The sequence below is a fragment of the Ambystoma mexicanum genome, chromosome 14, assembly GCF_040938575.1.
Source record: "Ambystoma mexicanum isolate Mex_15411 chromosome 14, UKY_AmexF1_1, whole genome shotgun sequence".
NCBI lineage: Eukaryota > Metazoa > Chordata > Amphibia > Caudata > Ambystomatidae > Ambystoma > Ambystoma mexicanum.
This window is the reverse complement of record NC_090940.1, coordinates 643,906,345-643,926,042: the sequence shown is the minus strand read 5'-3', so window position 1 is coordinate 643,926,042 and position 19,698 is coordinate 643,906,345.

Below are 19,698 nucleotides of genomic sequence, written 5' to 3'. Positions count from 1 at the left end.
ATGTACAACTCATGTCTCCCTGCACCCCCAGCCCCCAGCATTCAGGGGCACCCTCCACCAGGCCCCCACTCATGTCTCCCATCACCCCCACCCACCAGCATCCAGGGGCACCCTCCACCAGGCCCCCACTCATGTCTCCCATCACCCCCACCCCCAGAAGTGCAGGGCACCCTCCACCAGGCCCCCACTCATGTCCCCCCTGCACCCCCACCCCCCCAGCATCCAGGGAAACCTCCACCAGGCCCACACTCATGTCCAACTCATGTCTCCCAGCACCCCCACCCCCCAGCAGTCAGGGGCACCCTCCACCAGGCCCCCACTCATGTCTCCCATCACCCTCACCACCCAGCAGTGCAGGGCACCTTCCCCCAGGCCCCACTCATGTCTCCCATCATCCCCACCCCCCAGCAGTGCAGGGCACCCTCCACCAGGCCCCCACTCATGTCCAACTCATGTCCCCCTGCACCCTCACCCCCCAGCAACCAGGGGCACACTCCACCAGGCCCCCACTCATGTCCAAATCATGTCCCCCTGCACCCCCACCCCCAGCATCCAGGGGCACCCTCCACCAGGCCCCCACTCATGTCCAACTCATGTCTCCCAGCACCCCCACCCCCCAGCAGTCAGGGGCACCCTCCACCAGGCCCCCACTCATGTCTCCCATCACCCCCACCCCCCAGCAGTGCAGGGCACCCTCCACCAGGCCCCCACTCATGCCCAACTCATGTCCCCTGCACCCCCACCCCCCAGCAGTGCAGGGCACCCTCCACCAGGCCCCCACTCATGTCCAACTCATGTCTCCCATCACCCCCACCCCCCAGCAGTGCAGGGCACCCTCCACCAGGCCCCCACTCATGTCTCCCATCACCCCCAACTTCCGGCAGTCATGGGCACCCTCCACCATGGCCCCCACTCATGTCCCCCTGCACCCCCACCCCTCCAGCATCCAGGGGCACCCTCCACCAGGCCCCCACTCATGTCTCCCATCACTCCCACCCCCCAGCAGTGCAGGGCACCCTCCACCAGGCCCCTACTCATTTCTCCCATCACCCCCACCCCCAGCAGTCAGGGGCACCCTCCACCAGGCCCCCACTCATGTCTCCCATCACCCCTACCCCCCAGCATCCAGGGGCACCCTCCACCAGGCCCCCACTCATGTCTCCCATCACCCCCACCCCCCAGCATCCAGGGGCACCCTCCACCAGGCCCCAACTCATGTCCGACTCATGTCTCCCAGCCCCCCCAGCCCCCAGCAGTCAGGGGCACCCTCCACCAGGCCCCCACTCATGTCTCCCATCACCCCCACCCCCCAGCAGTGCAGGGCACCCTCCACCAGGCCCCCACTCATGTCCAACTCATGTCTCCCACCACCCCCAGCATCCGGGGGCACCCTCCACCAGGCCCCCATTCATGTCCCCCTGCACCCCCACCCCCCAGCAGTCAGGGTCACCCTCCACCAGGCCCCCACTCATGTCCAACACATGTCCCCCTGCACCCCCACCCCCCAGCAGTGCAAGGCACCCTCCACCAGGCCCCCACTCATGTCCAACTCATGTCTCCCATCACCCCCACCCCCCAGCAGTGCAGGGCACCCTCCACCAGGCCCCCACTCATGTCTCCCGTCACCCCCACCACCCAGCATCCAGGGGCACCCTCCACCAGGCCCCCACTCATGTCTCCCATCACCCCCACCCCCCAGCATCCAGGGGCACCCTCCACCAGGCCCCCACATATGTCCCACTGCACCCCCACCCCCCAGAATCCAGGGGCACCCTCCACCAGGCCCCCACTCATGCCCAACTCATGTCCCCTGCACCCCCACCCCCAGCAGTGCAGGGCACCCTCCCCAGGCCCCCACTCATGTCCAACTCATGTCTCCCATCACCCCCACCCCCCAGCAGTGCAGGGCACCCTCCACCAGGCCCCCACTCATGTCTCCCATCACCCCCAACTTCCGGCAGTCATGGGCACCCTCCACCATGGCCCCCACTCATGTCCCCCTGCACCCCCACCCCTCCAGCATTCAGGGGCACCCTCCACCAGGCCCCCACTCATGTCTCCCATCACTCCCACCCCCCAGCAGTGCAGGGCACCCTCCACCAGGCCCCCACTCATGTCTCCCTTCACCCCCACCCCCAGCAGTCAGGGGCACCCTCCACCAGGCCCCCACTCATGTCTCCCATCACCCCCACCGCCCAGCATCCAGGGGCACCCTCCACCAGGCCCCCACTCATGTCCAACTCATGTCTCCCAGCACCCCCACCCCCCAGCAGTCAGAGGCACCCGCCACCAGGCCCTCACTCATGTCTCCCATCACCCCCACCCCCCAGCAGTGCAGGGCACCCTCCACCAGGCCCCCACTCATGTCCAACTCATGTCTCCCACCACCCCCACCCCCCAGCATCCAGGGGCACCCTCCACCAGGCCCCCACTCATGTCCCCCTGCACCCCCACCCCAGCAGTCAGGGGAACCCTCCACCAGGCCCCCACTCATGTCCAACTCATGTCCCCCTGCACCCCCCCAGCAGTGGAGGGCACCCTCCACCAGGCCCCCACTCATGTCCAACTCATGTCTCCCATCACCCCCACCCCCCAGCAGTGCAGGGTACCCTCCACCAGGCCCCCACTCATGTCTCCCATCACCCCCACCCCCCAGCATCCAGGGGCACCCTCCACCAGGCCCCCACTCATGTCTCCCATCACCCCCACCCCCCAGCATCCACAGCCACCCTCCACCAGGCCCCCACTCATGTCTCCCATCACCCCCACCCCCCAGCAGTGCAGGGCACCCTCCACCAGGCCCCCACTCATGTCTCCCATCACCCCCAACTTCCGGCAGTCATGGGCACCCTCCACCATGGCCCCCACTCATGTCCCCCTGCACCCCCGCCCCTCCAGCATCCAGGGGCACCCTCCACCAGGCCCCCACTCATGTCTCCCATCACCCCCACCCCCCAGCAGTGCAGGGCACCCTCCACCAGGCCCCCACTCATGTCCAACTCATGTCTCCCATCACCCCCACCCCCCAGCAGTGCAGGGTACCCTCCACCAGGCCCCCACTCATGTCTCCCATCACCCCCACCCCCCAGCATCCAGGGGCACCCTCCACCAGGCCCCCACTCATGTCTCCCATCACCCCCACCCCCCAGCATCCACAGCCACCCTCCACCAGGCCCCCACTCATGTCTCCCATCACCCCCACCCCCCAGCAGTGCAGGGCACCCTCCACCAGGCCCCCACTCATGTCTCCCATCACCCCCAACTTCCGGCAGTCATGGGCACCCTCCACCATGGCCCCCACTCATGTCCCCCTGCACCCCCACCCCTCCAGCATCCAGGGGCACCCTCCACCAGGCCCCCACTCATGTCTCCCATCACCCCCACCCCCCAGCATCCAGGGGCACCCTCCACCAGGCCCCAACTCATGTCCAACTCATGTCTCCCAGCCCCCCCAGCCCCCAGCAGTCAGGGGCACCCTCCACCAGGCCCCCACTCATGTCTCCCATCACCCCCACCCCCCAGCAGTGCAGGGCACCCTCCACCAGGCCCCCACTCATGTCCAACTCATGTCTCCCACCACCCCACCCCCCAGCATCCGGGGGCACCCTCCACCAGGCCCCCATTCATGTCCCCCTGCACCCCCACCCCCCAGCAGTCAGGGTCACCCTCCACCAGGCCCCCACTCATGTCCAACACATGTCCCCCTGCACCCCCACCCCCCAGCAGTGCAAGGCACCCTCCACCAGGCCCCCACTCATGTCCAACTCATGTCTCCCATCACCCCCACCCCCCCAGCAGTGCAGGGCACCCTCCACCAGGCCCCCACTCATGTCTCCCGTCACCCCCACCACCCAGCATCCAGGGGCACCCTCCACCAGGCCCCCACTCATGTCTCCCATCACCCCCACCCCCCAGCATCCAGGGGCACCCTCCACCAGGCCCCCACATATGTCCCACTGCACCCCCACCCCCCAGAATCCAGGGGCACCCTCCACCAGGCCCCCACTCATGCCCAACTCATGTCCCCTGCACCCCCACCCCCCAGCAGTGCAGGGCACCCTCCCCCAGGCCCCCACTCATGTCCAACTCATGTCTCCCATCACCCCCACCCCCCAGCAGTGCAGGGCACCCTCCACCAGGCCCCCACTCATGTCTCCCATCACCCCCAACTTCCGGCAGTCATGGGCACCCTCCACCATGGCCCCCACTCATGTCCCCCTGCACCCCCACCCCTCCAGCATTCAGGGGCACCCTCCACCAGGCCCCCACTCATGTCTCCCATCACTCCCACCCCCCAGCAGTGCAGGGCACCCTCCACCAGGCCCCCACTCATGTCTCCCTTCACCCCCACCCCCAGCAGTCAGGGGCACCCTCCACCAGGCCCCCACTCATGTCTCCCATCACCCCCACCGCCCAGCATCCAGGGGCACCCTCCACCAGGCCCCCACTCATGTCCAACTCATGTCTCCCAGCACCCCCACCCCCCAGCAGTCAGAGGCACCCGCCACCAGGCCCTCACTCATGTCTCCCATCACCCCCACCCCCCAGCAGTGCAGGGCACCCTCCACCAGGCCCCCACTCATGTCCAACTCATGTCTCCCACCACCCCCACCCCCCAGCATCCAGGGGCACCCTCCACCAGGCCCCCACTCATGTCCCCCTGCACCCCCACCCCAGCAGTCAGGGGCACCCTCCACCAGGCCCCCACTCATGTCCAACTCATGTCCCCCTGCACCCCCCCAGCAGTGGAGGGCACCCTCCACCAGGCCCCCACTCATGTCCAACTCATGTCTCCCATCACCCCCACCCCCCAGCAGTGCAGGGTACCCTCCACCAGGCCCCCACTCATGTCTCCCATCACCCCCACCCCCCAGCATCCAGGGGCACCCTCCACCAGGCCCCCACTCATGTCTCCCATCACCCCCACCCCCCAGCATCCACAGCCACCCTCCACGAGGCCCCCACTCATGTCTCCCATCACCCCCACCCCCCAGCAGTGCAGGGCACCCTCCACCAGGCCCCCACTCATGTCCCCCTGCACCCCCACCCCCCAGCATCGAGGGGCACCCTCCACCAGGCCCCCACACATGTCCAACACATGTCCCCCTGCACCCCCACCCCCCAGCAGTGCAGGGCACCGTCCACCAGGCCCCCACTCATGTCTCCCATCACCCCACCCCCCAGCAGTCAGGGGCACCCTCCACCAGGCCCCCACTCATGTCCCCTTGCACCCCCACCCCCCAGCAGTCAGGGGCACCCTTCACCAGGCCCCCACTCGTGTCCCCCTGCACCCCCACCCCCCAGCAGTCAGGGGCACCCTCCACCAGGCCCCCACTAATGTCTCCAATCACCCCCACCCCCCAGCATCCATGGGCACCCTCCACCAGGCCCCCACTCATGTCTCCCATCTCCCCCACCCCCCAGCAGTGCAGGGCACCCTCCACCGGGCCCCCACTCATGTCTCCCATCACCCCCACCCGCCAGCAGTCAATGGCACCCTCCACCAGGCCCCCACTCATGTCTCCCATCACCCCCACCCCCCAGCATCCAGGGGCACCCTCCACCAGGCCCCCACTCATGTCTCCCATCACCCCCACCCCCCAGCAGTGCAGGGCACCCTCCACCAGGCCCCCACTCATGTCCAACTCATGTCCCCCTGTACCCCCATCCCCCAGCATCCAGGGGCACCCTCCACCAGGCCCCCACTCATGTCCAACTCATGTCTCCCAGCACCCCCACCCCCCAGCAGTCAGGGGCACCCTCCACCAGGCCCCCACTCATGTCTCCCATCACCCCCACCCCCCAGCAGTGCACCTTCCACCAGGCCCCCACTCATGTCTCCCATCATCCCCACCCCCCAGCAGTGCAGGGCACCCTCCACCAGGCCCCCACTCATGTCCAACTCATGTCCCCCTGCACCCCCACCCCCCAGCATCCAGGGGCACCCTCCACCAGGCCCCCACTCATGTCCAACACATGTCTCCCACCACCCCCACCCCCCAGCAGTCAGGGGCACCCTCCACCAGGCCCCCACTCATGTCTCCCATCACCCCCACCCCCCAGCAGTGCAGGGCACCCTCCACCAGGCCCCCACTCATGTCCAACTCATGTCCCCCTGCACCACCAGCCCCCAGCATCCAGGGGCACCCTCCACCAGGCCCCCACTCATGTCCAACTCATGTCCCCCTGCACCCCACCGCCCAGCATCCAGGGGCACCCTCCACCAGGCCCCCACTCATGTCCAACACATGTCCCCCTGCACCCCCACCCCCCAGCATCCAGGGGCAACCTCCACCAGGCCCCCACACATGTCTCCCATCACCCCCACCCCCAGCAGTCAGGGGCACCTCCACCAGGCCCCCACTCATGTCTCCCATCACTCCCACCCCCAGCAGTGCAGGGCACCCTCCACCAGGCCCCCACTCATGTCCAACTCATGTCTCACACCACCCCCACCCCCCAGCAGTGCAGGGCACCCTCCACTTGGCCCCCACTCATGTCTCCCATCACCCCCACCCCCCAGCATCCAGGGGCACCCTCCACCAGGCCCCCACTCATGTCTCCCATCACCCCAACCCCCAGCATCCAGGGGCACCCTCCACCAGGCCCCCACTCATGTCTCCCATCACCCCCACCCCCCAGCAGTGCAGGGCACCCTCCACCAGGCCCCCACTCATGTCCCCCTGCACCCCCACCCCCCAGCATCCAGGGGCACCCTCCACCAGGCCCCCACTCATGTCCAACTCATGTCCCCCTGCACCCCCACCCCCCAGCAGTGCAGGGCACCCTCCACCAGGCCCCGACTCATGTCCAACTCATGTCTCCCATCACCCCCACCCCCAGCAGTGCAGGGCACCCTCCACCAGGCCCCCACTCATGTCTCCCATCACCCCCACCCCCCAGCATCCAGGGGCACCCTCCACCAGGCCCCCACTCATGTCTCCCATCACCCCCACCCCCCAGCATCCAGGGGCACCCTCCACCAGGCCCCCACTCATGTCTCCCATCACCCCCACCCCCCAGCAGTGCAGGGCACCCTCCACCAGGCCCCCACTCATGTCCCCCTGCACCCCCACCCCCCAGCATCCAGGGGTACCCTCCACCAGGCCCCCACTCATGTCCAACTCATGTCCCTCTGCACCCCCACCCCCCAGCAGTGCAGGGCACCCTCCACCAGGCCCCCACTCATGTCCAACTCATGTCTCCCATCACCCCCACCCCCAGCAGTGCAGGGCACCTTCCACCAGGCCCCCAGTCATGTCTCCGATCACCCCCACGCCCCAGCAGTCAGGGGCACCCTCCACCAGGCCCCCACTCATGTCCCCCTGCACCCCTACCCCCCAGCAGTCAGGGGCACCCTCCACCAGGCCCCCATTTATGTCTCCCATCACCCCCACCCCGCAGCATCCAGGGGCACCCTCCACCAGGTCCCCACTCATGTCTCCCATCACCCCCATTGCCCCAGCAGTGCAGGGCACCCTCCACCAGGCCCCACTCATGTCTCCCATCACCCCCACCCCCCAGCGTCAGGGGCACCCTCCACCAGGCCCCCACTCATGTCTCCCATCACCCCCACGGCCCAGCATCCAGGGGCACCCTCCACCAGGCCCTCACTCATGTCCAACTCATGTCTCCCAGCACCCCCCACCCCCAGCAGTCAGGGGCACCCTCCACCAGGCCCCCACTCATGTCTCCCATCACCCCCACCCCCCAGCAGTGCAGGGCACCCTCCACCAGGCCCCCACTCATGTCCAACTCATGCCTCCCACCACCCCCACCCCTCAGCATCCAGGGGCACCCTCCACTAGGCCCCAACTCATGTCCCCCTGCACACCCACCCCCCAGCAGTCAGGGGAACCCTCCACCAGGCCCCCACTCATGTCCAACTTATGTCCCTCTGCACCCCCACCCCCCAGCAGTGCAGGGCACCCTCCACCAGGCCCCCACTCATGTCCAACTCATGTCTCCCATCACCCCCACCCCCCAGCAGTGCAGGGCACCCTCCACCAGGCCCCCACTCATGTCTCCCATCACCCCCACCCCCCAGCATCCAGAGGCACCCTCCACCAGGCCCCCACTCATGCCTCCCTTCACCCCCACCCCCCAGCATCCAGGGGCACCCTCCACCAGGCCCCCACTCATGTCTAACATCACCCCCACCCCCCAGCAGTGCAGGGCACCCTCCACCAGGCCCCCATTCATGTCCCACTGCACCCCCACCCCCCAGCATCGAGGGGCACCCTCCACCAGGCCCCCACTCATGTCCAACTCATGTCCCCCTGCACCCCCACACCCCAGCAGTGCAGGGCACCCTCCACCCTCATGTCTCCCATCACCCCCACCCCTAGCATCCAGGGGCACCCTCCACCAGGCCCCCACTCATGTCTCCCATCACCCCCATCCCCCAGCATCCAGGGGCACCCTCCACCAGGCCCCCACTCATGTCTCCCATCACCCCCACCCCCCAGCAGTGCAGGGCACCCTCCACCAGGCCCCCACTCATGTCCCTCTGCACCCCCACCCCCCAGCATCCAGGGGCACCCTCCACCAGGCCCCCACTCATGTCCAACTCATGTCCCCCTGCACCCCCACCCCCCAACAGTGCAGGGCACCCTCCACCAGGCCCCCACTCATGTCCAACTCATGTCTCCCATCACCCCCACCCCCCAGCAGTGCAGGGCACCCTCCACCAGGCCCCCACTCATGTCTCCCATCACCCCCACCCCCCAGCATCCAGGGGCACCCTCCACCAGGCCCCCACTCATTTCCCCCTGCACCCTCACCCCCCAGCATCCAGGGGCACCCTCCACCAGGCCCCCACTTATGTCTCCCATCACCGCCACCCCCCAGCATCCAGGGGCACCCTCCACCAGGCCCCCACTCATGTCTCCCATCACCCCCACCCCCCAGCAGTGCAGGACACCCTCCACCAGGCCCCCACTCATGTCTCCCATCACCCCCACCCCCCAGCAGTCAGCGGCACCCTCTACCAGGCCCCCACTCATGTCTCCCATAACCCCCAACCCCCAGCATCCAGGGGCACCCTCCACCAGGCCCCCACTCATGTCCAACTCATGTCTCCCAGCACCCCCACCCCCCAGCAGTCAGGGGCCCCCTCCACCAGGCCCCCACTCATGTCTCCCATCACCCCCACCCCCCAGCAGTGCAGGGCACCCTCCACCAGGCCCCCACTCATGTCCAAGTCATGTCTCCCACCGCCCCCACCCCCCAGCATCCAGGGGCACCCTCCAACAGGCCCCCACTCATGTCCCCCTCCACCCCCACCCCCCAGCAGTCAGGGGCACCCTCCACCAGGCCCCCACTCATGTCCAACTCATGTCTCCCATCACCCCCACCCCCCAGCAGTGCAGGGCACCCTCCACCAGGCCCCCACTCATGTCTCCCATCACCCCCAACTTCCGGCAGTCATGGGCACCCTCCACCAGGCCCCCACTCATGTCCAACTCATGTCTCCCATCACCCCACCCCCCAGCAGTGCAGGGCACCCTCCACCAGGCCCCCACTCATGTTCCCCATCACCCCCACCCCCCAGCATCCAGGGGCACCCTCCACCAGGCCCCCACTCATGTCTCCCATCACCCCCACCCCCCAGCATCCAGGGGCACCCTCCACCAGGCCCCCACGCATGTCCCCCTGCACCCCCACCCCCTAGCATCCAGGGGCACCCTCCACCAGGCCCCCACTCATGTCCAACTCATGTCCCCCTGCACCCCCCCAGCAGTGGAGGGCACCCTCCACCAGGCCCCCACTCATGTCCAACTCATGTCTCCCATCACCCCCACCCCCCAGCATCCAGGGGCACCCTCCACCAGGCCCCCACTCATGTCTCCCATCACCCCCACCCCCCAGCATCCACAGCCACCCTCCACCAGGCCCCCACTCATGTCTCCCATCACCCCCACCCCCCAGCAGTGCAGGGCACCCTCCACCAGGCTCCCACTCATGTCCCCCTGCACCCCCACCCCCCAGCATCGAGGGGCACCCTCCACCAGGCCCCCACTCATGTCCAACACATGTCCCCCTGCACCCCCACCTCCCAGCAGTGCAGGGCACCGTCCACCAGGCCCCCACTCATGTCTCCCATCACCCCACCCCCCAGCAGTCAGGGGCACCCTCCACCAGGCCCCCACTCATGTCCCCTTGCACCCCCACCCCCCAGCAGTCAGGGGCACCCTTCACCAGGCCCCCACTCGTGTCCCCCTGCACCCCCACCCCCCAGCAGTCAGGGGCACCCTCCACCAGGCCCCCACTTATGTCTCCCATCACCCCCACCCCGCAGCATCCAGGGGCACCCTCCACCAGGTCCCCACTCATGTCTCCCATCACCCCCATGCCCCAGCAGTGCAGGGCACCCTCCACCAGGCCCCACTCATGTCTCCCATCACCCCCACCCCCCAGCGTCAGGGGCACCCTCCACCAGGCCCCCACTCATGTCTCCCATCACCCCCACGGCCCAGCATCCAGGGCACCCTCCACCAGGCCCTCACTCATGTCCAACTCATGTCTCCCAGCACCCCCACCCCCCAGCAGTCAGGGGCACCCTCCACCAGGCCCCCACTCATGTCTTCCATCACCCCCACCCCCCAGCAGTGCAGGGCACCCTCCACCAGGCCCCCACTCATGTCCAACTCATGTCTCCCAGCACCCCCACCCCCCAGCAGTCAGGGGCACCCTCCACCAGGCCCACACTCATGTATCCCACCACCCCCACCCCTCAGCATCCAGGGGCACCCTCCACTAGGCCCCAAATCATGTCCCCCTGCACCCCCACCCCCCAGCAGTCAGGGGAACCCTCCACCAGGCCCCCACTCATGTCCAACTTATGTCCCTCTGCACCCCCACCCCCCAGCAGTGCAGGGCACCCTCCACCAGGCCCCCACTCATGTCCAACTCATGTCTCCCATCACCCCCACCCCCCAGCAGTGCAGGGCACCCTCCACCAGGCCCCCACTCATGTCTCCCATCACCCCCACCCCCCAGCATCCAGGGGCACCCTCCACCAGGCCCCCACTCATGCCTCCCTTCACCCCCACCCCCCAGCATCCAGGGGCACCCTCCACCAGGCCCCCACTCATGTCTAACATCACCCCCACCCCCCAGCAGTGCAGGGCACCCTCCACCAGGCCCCCATTCATGTCCCACTGCACCCCCACCCCCCAGCATCGAGGGGCACCCTCCACCAGGCCCCCACTCATGTCCAACTCATGTCCCCCTGCACCCCCACATCCCAGCAGTGCAGGGCACCCTCCACCCTCATGTCTCCCATCACCCCCACCCCTAGCATCCAGGGGCACCCTCCACCAGGCCCCCACTCATGTCTCCCATCACCCCCATCCCCCAGCATCCAGGGGCACCCTCCACCAGGCCCCCACTCATGTCTCCCATCACCCCCACCCCCCAGCAGTGCAGGGCACCCTCCACCAGGCCCCCACTCATGTCCCTCTGCACCCCCACCCCCCAGCATCCAGGGGCACCCTCCACCAGGCCCCCACTCATGTCCAACTCATGTCCCCCTGCACCCCCACCCCCCAACAGTGCAGGGCACCCTCCACCAGGCCCCCACTCATGTCCAACTCATGTCTCCCATCACCCCCACCCCCCAGCAGTGCAGGGCACCCTCCACCAGGCCCCCACTCATGTCTCCCATCACCCCCACCCCCCAGCATCCAGGGGCACCCTCCACCAGGCCCCCACTCATTTCCCCCTGCACCCTCACCCCCCAGCATCCAGGGGCACCCTCCAATAGGCCCCCACTTATGTCTCCCATCACCCCTACCCCCCAGCATCCAGGGGCACCCTCCACCAGGCCCCCACTCATGTCTCCCATCACCCCCACCCCCCAGCAGTGCAGGACACCCTCCACCAGGCCCCCACTCATGTCTCCCATCACCCCCACCCCCCAGCAGTCAGGGGCACCCTCTACCAGGCCCCCACTCATGTCTCCCATAACCCCCAACCCCCAGCATCCAGGGGCACCCTCCACCAGGCCCCCACTCATGTCCAACTCATGTCTCCCAGCACCCCCACCCCCCAGCAGTCAGGGGCCCCCTCCACCAGGCCCCCACTCATGTCTCCCATCACCCCCACCCCCCAGCAGTGCAGGACACCCTCCACCAGGCCCCCACTCATGTCCAAGTCATGTCTCCCACCGCCCCCACCCCCCAGCATCCAGGGCCACCCTCCAACAGGCCCCCACTCATGTCCCCCTCCACCCCCACCCCCCAGCAGTCAGGGGCACCCTCCACCAGGCCCCCACTCATGTCCAACTCATGTCCCCCTGCACCCCCACCCCCCAGCAGTGCAGGACACCCTCCACCAGGCCCCCACTCATGTCCAACTCATGTCTCCCATCACCCCCACCCCCCAGCAGTGCAGGGCACCCTCCACCAGGCCCCCACTCATGTCTCCCATCAACCCCAACTTCCGGCAGTCATGGGCACCCTCCACCAGGCCCCCACTCATGTCCAACTCATGTCTCCCATCACCCCACCCCCCAGCAGTGCAGGGCACCCTCCACCAGGCCCCCACTCATGTTCCCCATCACCCCCACCCCCCAGCATCCAGGGGCACCCTCCACCAGGCCCCCACTCATGTCTCCCATCACCCCCACCCCCCAGCATCCAGGGGCACCCTCCACCAGGCCCCCACGCATGTCCCCCTGCACCCCCACCCCCCAGCATCCAGGGGCACCCTCCACCAGGCCCCCACTCATGTCCAACTCATGTCCCCCTGCACCCCCACGCCCCAGCAGTGCAGGGCACCCTCCACCAGGCCCCCACTCATGTCCACCTCATGTCTCCCATCACTCCCACCCCCCAGCAGTGCAGGGCACCCTCCACCAGGCCCCCACTCATGTCTCCCATCACCCCCACCCCCATAGCTCTCAACCATTTGTGTCACAAAGGCGGGTGAAAACACCCGATTTTATTTGTGGCGGGTGAGAGGCCCATTGAAATGAATGGGCATGCAGGAGGCTTGGCGGGTGAGTCAGCTGTTTAGAAGGCGGGTGACACCCGCCAAAAGCGTGTGAGTTGAGAGCAATGCCCACCCCCCAGCAGTCAGGGGCACCCTCCACCAGGCCCCCACTCATGTCCCCCTGCACCCCCACCCCTCAGCAGTCAGGGGCACCCTCCACCAGGCCCCCACTCATGTCTCCCATCACCCCCACCCCCCAGCAGTCAGGGGCACCCTCCACCAGGCCCCCACTCATGTCTCCCATCACCCCCACCCCCCAGCAGTGCAGGGCACCCTCCACCAGGCCCCCACTCATGTCCAACTCATGTCCCCCTGCACTCCCACCCCCAGTATCCAGGGGCACCCTCCACCAGGCCCCCACTCATGTCCAACCCATGTCTCCCACCACCCCCACCCCCGAGCAGTCAGGGGCACCCTCCACCAGGCCCCCACTCATGTCTCCCATCACACCCACCCCCAGCAGTGCAGGGCACCCTCCACCAGGCCCCCACTCATGTACAACTCATGTCTCCCTGCACCCCCAGCCCCCAGCATTCAGGGGCACCCTCCACCAGGCCCCCACTCATGTCTCCCATCACCCCCACCCACCAGCATCCAGGGGCACCCTCCACCAGGCCCCCACTCATGTCTCCCATCACCCCCACCCCCCAGAAGTGCAGGGCACCCTCCACCAGGCCCCCACTCATGTCCCCCGGCACCCCCACCCCCCCAGCATCCAGGGGCACCCTCCACCAGGCCCCCACTCATGTCCAACTCATGTCCCCCTGCACCCCCACCCCCAGCAGTGCAGGGCACCCTCCACCAGGCACCCACTCATGTCCAACTCATGTCTCCCATCACCCCCACCCCCAGCAGTGCAGGGCACCCTCCACCAGGCCCCCACTCATGTCTCCCATCACCCCCACCCCCCAGCAGTCAGGGGCACCCTCCACCAGGCCCCCACTCATGTCCCCCTGCACCCCCACCCCCCAGCATCCAGGGGCACCCACCACCAGGCCCCCACTCATGTCTCCCATCACCCCCACCCCCCAGCAGTGCAGGGCAGCCTCCACCAGGCCCCCACTCATGTCTCCCATCACCCCCACCCCCCAGCAGTCAGGGGCACCCTCCACCAGGCCCCCACTCATGTCTCCCATCACCCCCACCCCCCAGCATCCAGGGGTACCCTCCACCAGACCCCCACTCATGTCCAACTCATGTCTCCCAGCACCCCCACCCCCCAGCAGTCAGGGGCACCCTCCACCAGGCCCCCACTCATGTCTCCCATCACCCCCACCCCCCAGCAGTGCAGGGCACCCTCCACCAGGCCCCCACTCATGTCCAACTCATGTCTCCCACCACCCCCACCCCCCAGCATCCAGGGGCACCCTCCACCAGGCCCCCACTCATGTCCCCCTGCACCTCCACCCCCCAGCAGTCAGGGGCACCCTCCACCAGGCCCCCACTCATGTCCAACACATGTCCCCCTGCACCCCCACCCCCCAGCAGTGCAAGGCACCCTCCACCAGGCCCCCACTCATGTCCACCTCATGTCTCCCATCACCCCCACCCCCCAGCAGTACAGGGCACCCTCCACCAGGCCCCCACTCATGTCTCCCATCACCCCCACCCCCCAGCATCCACGGGCACCCTCCACCAGGCCCCCACTCATGTCTCCCATCACCCCCACTCCCCAGCAGTGCAGGGCACCCTCCACCAGGCCCCCACTCATGTCCCCCTGCACCCCCACCACCCAGAATCCAGGGGCACCCTCCACCAGGCCCCCACTCATGCCCAACTCATGTCCCCTGCACCCCCACCCCCCAGCAGTGCAGGGCACCCTCCACCAGGCCCCCACTCATGTCCAACTCATGTCTCCCATCACCCCCACCCCCCAGCAGTGCAGGGCACCCTCCACCAGGCCCCCACTCATGTCTCCCATCACCCCCAACTTCCGGCAGTCAGGGGCACCCTCCGCCATGGCCCCCACTCATGTCCCCCTGCACCCCCACCCCTCCAGCAGTCAGGGGCACCCTCCACCAGGCCCCCACTCATGTTTCCCATCACCCCCACCCCGCAGCATCCAGGGGCACCCTCCACCAGGCCCCCACTCATGTCTCCCATCACCCCCACCCCCCAGCAGTGCAGGGCACCCTCCACCAGGCACCCACTCATGTCTCCCATCAGCCCCACCGCCAGCAGTCAGGGGCACCCTCCACCAGGCCCCCACTCATGTCTCCCATTACCCCCACCCCCCAGCATCCAGGGGCACCCTCCACCAGGCCCCCACTCATGTCCAACTCATGTCTCCCAGCACCCCCACCCCCCAGCAGTCAGGGGCACCCTCCACCAGGCCCCCACTCATGTCTCCCATCACCCCCACCCCCCAGCAGTGCAGGGCACCCTCCACCAGGCCCCCACTCATGTCCAACTCATGTCTCCCACCACCCCCACCCCCCAGCATCCAGGGGCACCCTCCACCAGGACCCGACTCATGTCCCCCTGCACCCCCACCCCCAGCAGTCAGGGCACCCTCCACCAGGCCCCCACTCATGTCCAACTCATGTCCCCCTGCACCCCCACCCCCCAGCAGTGCAGGGCACCCTCCACCATGCCCCCACCCATGTCCAACTCATGTCTCCCATCACCCCCACCCCCCAGCAGTGCAGGGCACCCTCCACCAGGCCCCCATTCATGTCTCCCATCACCCCCACCCCCCAGCATCCACAGCCACCCTCCACCAGGCCCCCACTCATGTCTCCCATCACCCACACCCCCCAGCAGTGCAGGGCACCCTACACCAGGCCCCCACTCATGTCCCCCTGCACTCCCACCCCCCAGCATCGAGGGGCACCCTCCACCAGGCCCCCACTCATGTCCAACACATGTCCCCCTGCACCCCCACCCCCCAGCAGTGCAGGGCACCCTCCACCAGGCCCCCACTCATGTCCAACTCATGTCTCCCATCACCCCCACCCCCCAGCAGTGCAGGGCACCCTCCACCAGGCCCCCACTCATGTCTCCCATCACCCCCACCCGCCAGCAGTCAGGGGCACCCTCCACCAGGCCCCCACTCATGTCCCCCTGTACCCCCATCCCCGAGCAGTCAGGGGCACCCTCCACCAGGCCATCACTCATGTCTCCAATCACCCCCACCCCCCAGCGGTCAGGGGCACCCTCCACCAGGCCCCCACTCATGTCTCCCATCACCCCCACACCCCAGCAGTGCAGGGCACCCTCCGCCAGTCCCCCACTCATGTCTCCCATCACCCCCACCCCCCAGCAGTCAGGGGCACCCTCCACCAGGCCCCCACTCATGTCCCCCTGCGCCCCCACCCCCCAGCAGTCAGGGGCACCCTCCACCAGGCCCCCACTAATGTCTCCAATCACCCCCACCCCCCAGCATCCAGGGGCACCCTCCACCAGGCCCCCACTCATGTCTCCCATCACCCCCACCCCCCAGCAGTGCAGGGCACCCTCCACCGGGCCCCCACTCATGTCTCCCATCACCCCCACCCCCCAGCAGTCAGTGGCACCCTCCACCAGGCCCCCACTCATGTCTCCCATCACCCCCACCCCCCAGCAGTGCAGGGCACCCTCCACCAGGCCCCCACTCATGTCCAACTCATGTCCCCCTGCACCCCCACCCCCCAGCATCCAGGGGAAACCTCCACCAGGCCCACACTCATGTCCAACTCATGTCTCCCAGCACCCCCACCCCCCAGCAGTCAGGGGCACCCTCCACCAGGCCCCCACTCATGTCTCCCATCACCCCCACCCCCCAGCAGTGCAGGGCACCTTCCCCCAGGCCCCCACTCATGTCTCCCATCATCCCCACCCCCCAGAAGTGCAGGGCACCCTCCAGCAGGCCCCCACTCATGTCCAACTCATGTCCCCCTGCACCCTCACCCCCCAGCATCCAGGGGCACACTCCACCAGGCCCCCACTCATGTCCAACACATGTCCCCCTGCACCCCCACCCCCAGCATCCAGGGGCACCCTCCACCAGGCCCCCACTCATGTCCAACTCATGTCTCCCAGCACCCCCACTCCCCAGCAGTCAGGGGCACCCTCCACCAGGCCCCCACTCATGTCTCCCATCACCCCCACCCCCCAGCAGTGCAGGGCAACCTCCACCAGGCCCCCACTCATGTCCAACTCATGTCCCCCTGCACCCCCAGCCCCCAGCATCCAGGGGCACCCTCCACCAGGCCCCCACTCATGTCCAACTCATGTCCCCCTGCACCCCACCCCCCAGCATCCAGGCGCACCCTCCACCAGGCCCCCACTCATGTCCAACACATGTCCCCCTGCACCCCCACCCCCCAGCATCCAGGGGCACCCTCCACCAGGCCCCCACTCATGTCTCCCATCACCCCCACCCCCAGCAGTCAGGGGCACCCTCCACCAGGCCCCCACTCATGTCTCCCAGCTCCCCCACCCCCCAGCAGTCAGGGGCACCCTCCGCCAGGCCCCCACTCATGTCTCCCATCACCCCCACCCCCCAGCAGTGCAGGGCACCTTCCCCCAGGCCCCCACTCATGTCTCCCATCATCCCCACCCCCCAGCAGTGCAGGGCACCCTCCACCAGGCCCGCACTCATTTCCAACTCATGTCCCCCTGCACCCTCACCCCCCAGCATCCAGGGGCACACTCCACCAGGCCCCCACTCATGTCCAACTCATGTCCCCCTGCACCCCCACCCCCAACATCCAGGGGCACCCTCCACCAGGCCCCCACTCATGTCCAACTCATGTCTCCCAGCACCCCCACCCCCCAGCAGTCAGGGGCACCCTCCACCAGGCCCCCACTCATGTCTCCCATCACCCCCACCCCCCAGCAGTGCAGGGCACCCTCCACCAGGCCTCCACTCATGTCCAACTCATGTCCCCCTGCACCCCCACCCCCCAGCATCCAGGGGCACCCTCCACCAGTCCCCACTCATGTCCAACACATGTCTCCCACCACCCCCACCCCCCAGCAGTCAGGGGCACCCTCCACCAGGCCCCCACACATGTCCAACTCATGTCCCCCTGCACCCCCAGCCCCCAGCATCCAGGGGCACCCTCCACCAGACCCCCACTTATGTCCAACTCATGTCCCCCTGCACCCCACCCCCCAGCATCCAGGCGCACCCTCCACCAGGCCCCCACTCATGTCCAACACATGTCCCCCTGCACCCCCACCCCCCAGCATCCAGGGGCACCCTCCACCAGGCCCCCACTCATGTCTCCCATCACCCCCACCCCCAGCAGTCAGGGGCACCCTCCACCAGGCCCCCACTCATGTCTCCCATCACTCCCACCCCCCAGCAGTGCAGGGCACCCTCCACCAGGCCCCCACTCATGTCCAACTCATGTCTCCCACCACCCCCACCCCCCAGCAGTGCAGGGCACCCTCCACTTGGCCCCCACTCATGTCTCCCATCACCCCCACCCCCCAGCATACAGGGGCACCCTCCACCAGGCCCCCACTCATGTCTCCCATCACCCCCACCCCCCAGCATCCAGGGGCACCCTCCACCAGGCCCCCACTCATGTCTCCCATCACCCCCACCCCCCAGCAGTGCAGGGCACCCTCCACCAGGCCCCCACTCATGTCCCCCTGCACCCCCACCCCCCAGCATCCAGGGGCACCCTCCACCAGGCCCCCACTCATGTCCAACTCATGTCCCCCTGCACCCCCACCCCCCAGCAGTGCAGGGCACCCTCCACCAGGCCCCCACTCATGTCTCCCATCACCCCCACCCCCCAGCAGTCAGGGGCACCCTCCACCAGGCCCCCACTCATGTCCCCCTGCACCCCCACCCCCCAGCAGTCAGGGGCACCCTCCACCAGGCCCCCACTAATGTCTCCAATCACCCCCACCCCCCAGCATCCAGGGGCACCCTCCACCAGGCCCCCACTCATGTCTCCCATCACCCCCACCCCCCAGCAGTGCAGGGCACCCTCCACCGGGCCCCCACTCATGTCTCCCATCACCCCCACCCCCCAGCAGTCAGTGGCACCCTCCACCAGGCCCCCACTCATGTCTCCCATCACCCCCACCCCCCAGCATCCAGGGGCACCCTCCACCAGGCCCCCACTCATGTCTCCCATCACCCCCACCCCCCAGCAGTGCAGGGCACCCTCCACCAGGCCCCCACTCATGTCCAACTCATGTCCCCCTGCACCCCCACCCCCCAGCATCCAGGGGAAACCTCCACCAGGCCCACACTCATGTCCAACTCATGTCTCCCAGCACCCCCACCCCCCAGCAGTCAGGGGCACCCTCCACCAGGCCCCCACTCATGTCTCCCATCACCCCCACCCCCCAGCAGTGCAGGGCACCTTCCCCCAGGCCCCCACTCATGTCTCCCATCATCCCCACCCCCCAGCAGTGCAGGGCACACTCCACCAGGCCCCGACTCATGTCCAACTCATGTCCCCCTGCACCCTCACCCCCCAGCATCCAGGGGCACACTCCACCAGGCCCCCACTCATGTCCAACTCATGTCCTCCTGCACCCCCACCCCCAGCATCCAGGGGCACCCTCCACCAGGCCCCCACTCATGTCCAACTCATGTCTCCCAGCACCCCCACCCCCAGCAGTCAGGGGCACCCTCCACCAGGCCCCCACTCATGTCTCCCATCACCCCCACCCCCCAGCAGTGCAGGGCACCCTCCACCAGGCCCCCACTCATGTCCAACTCATGTCCCCCTGCACCCCCACCCCCCAGCATCC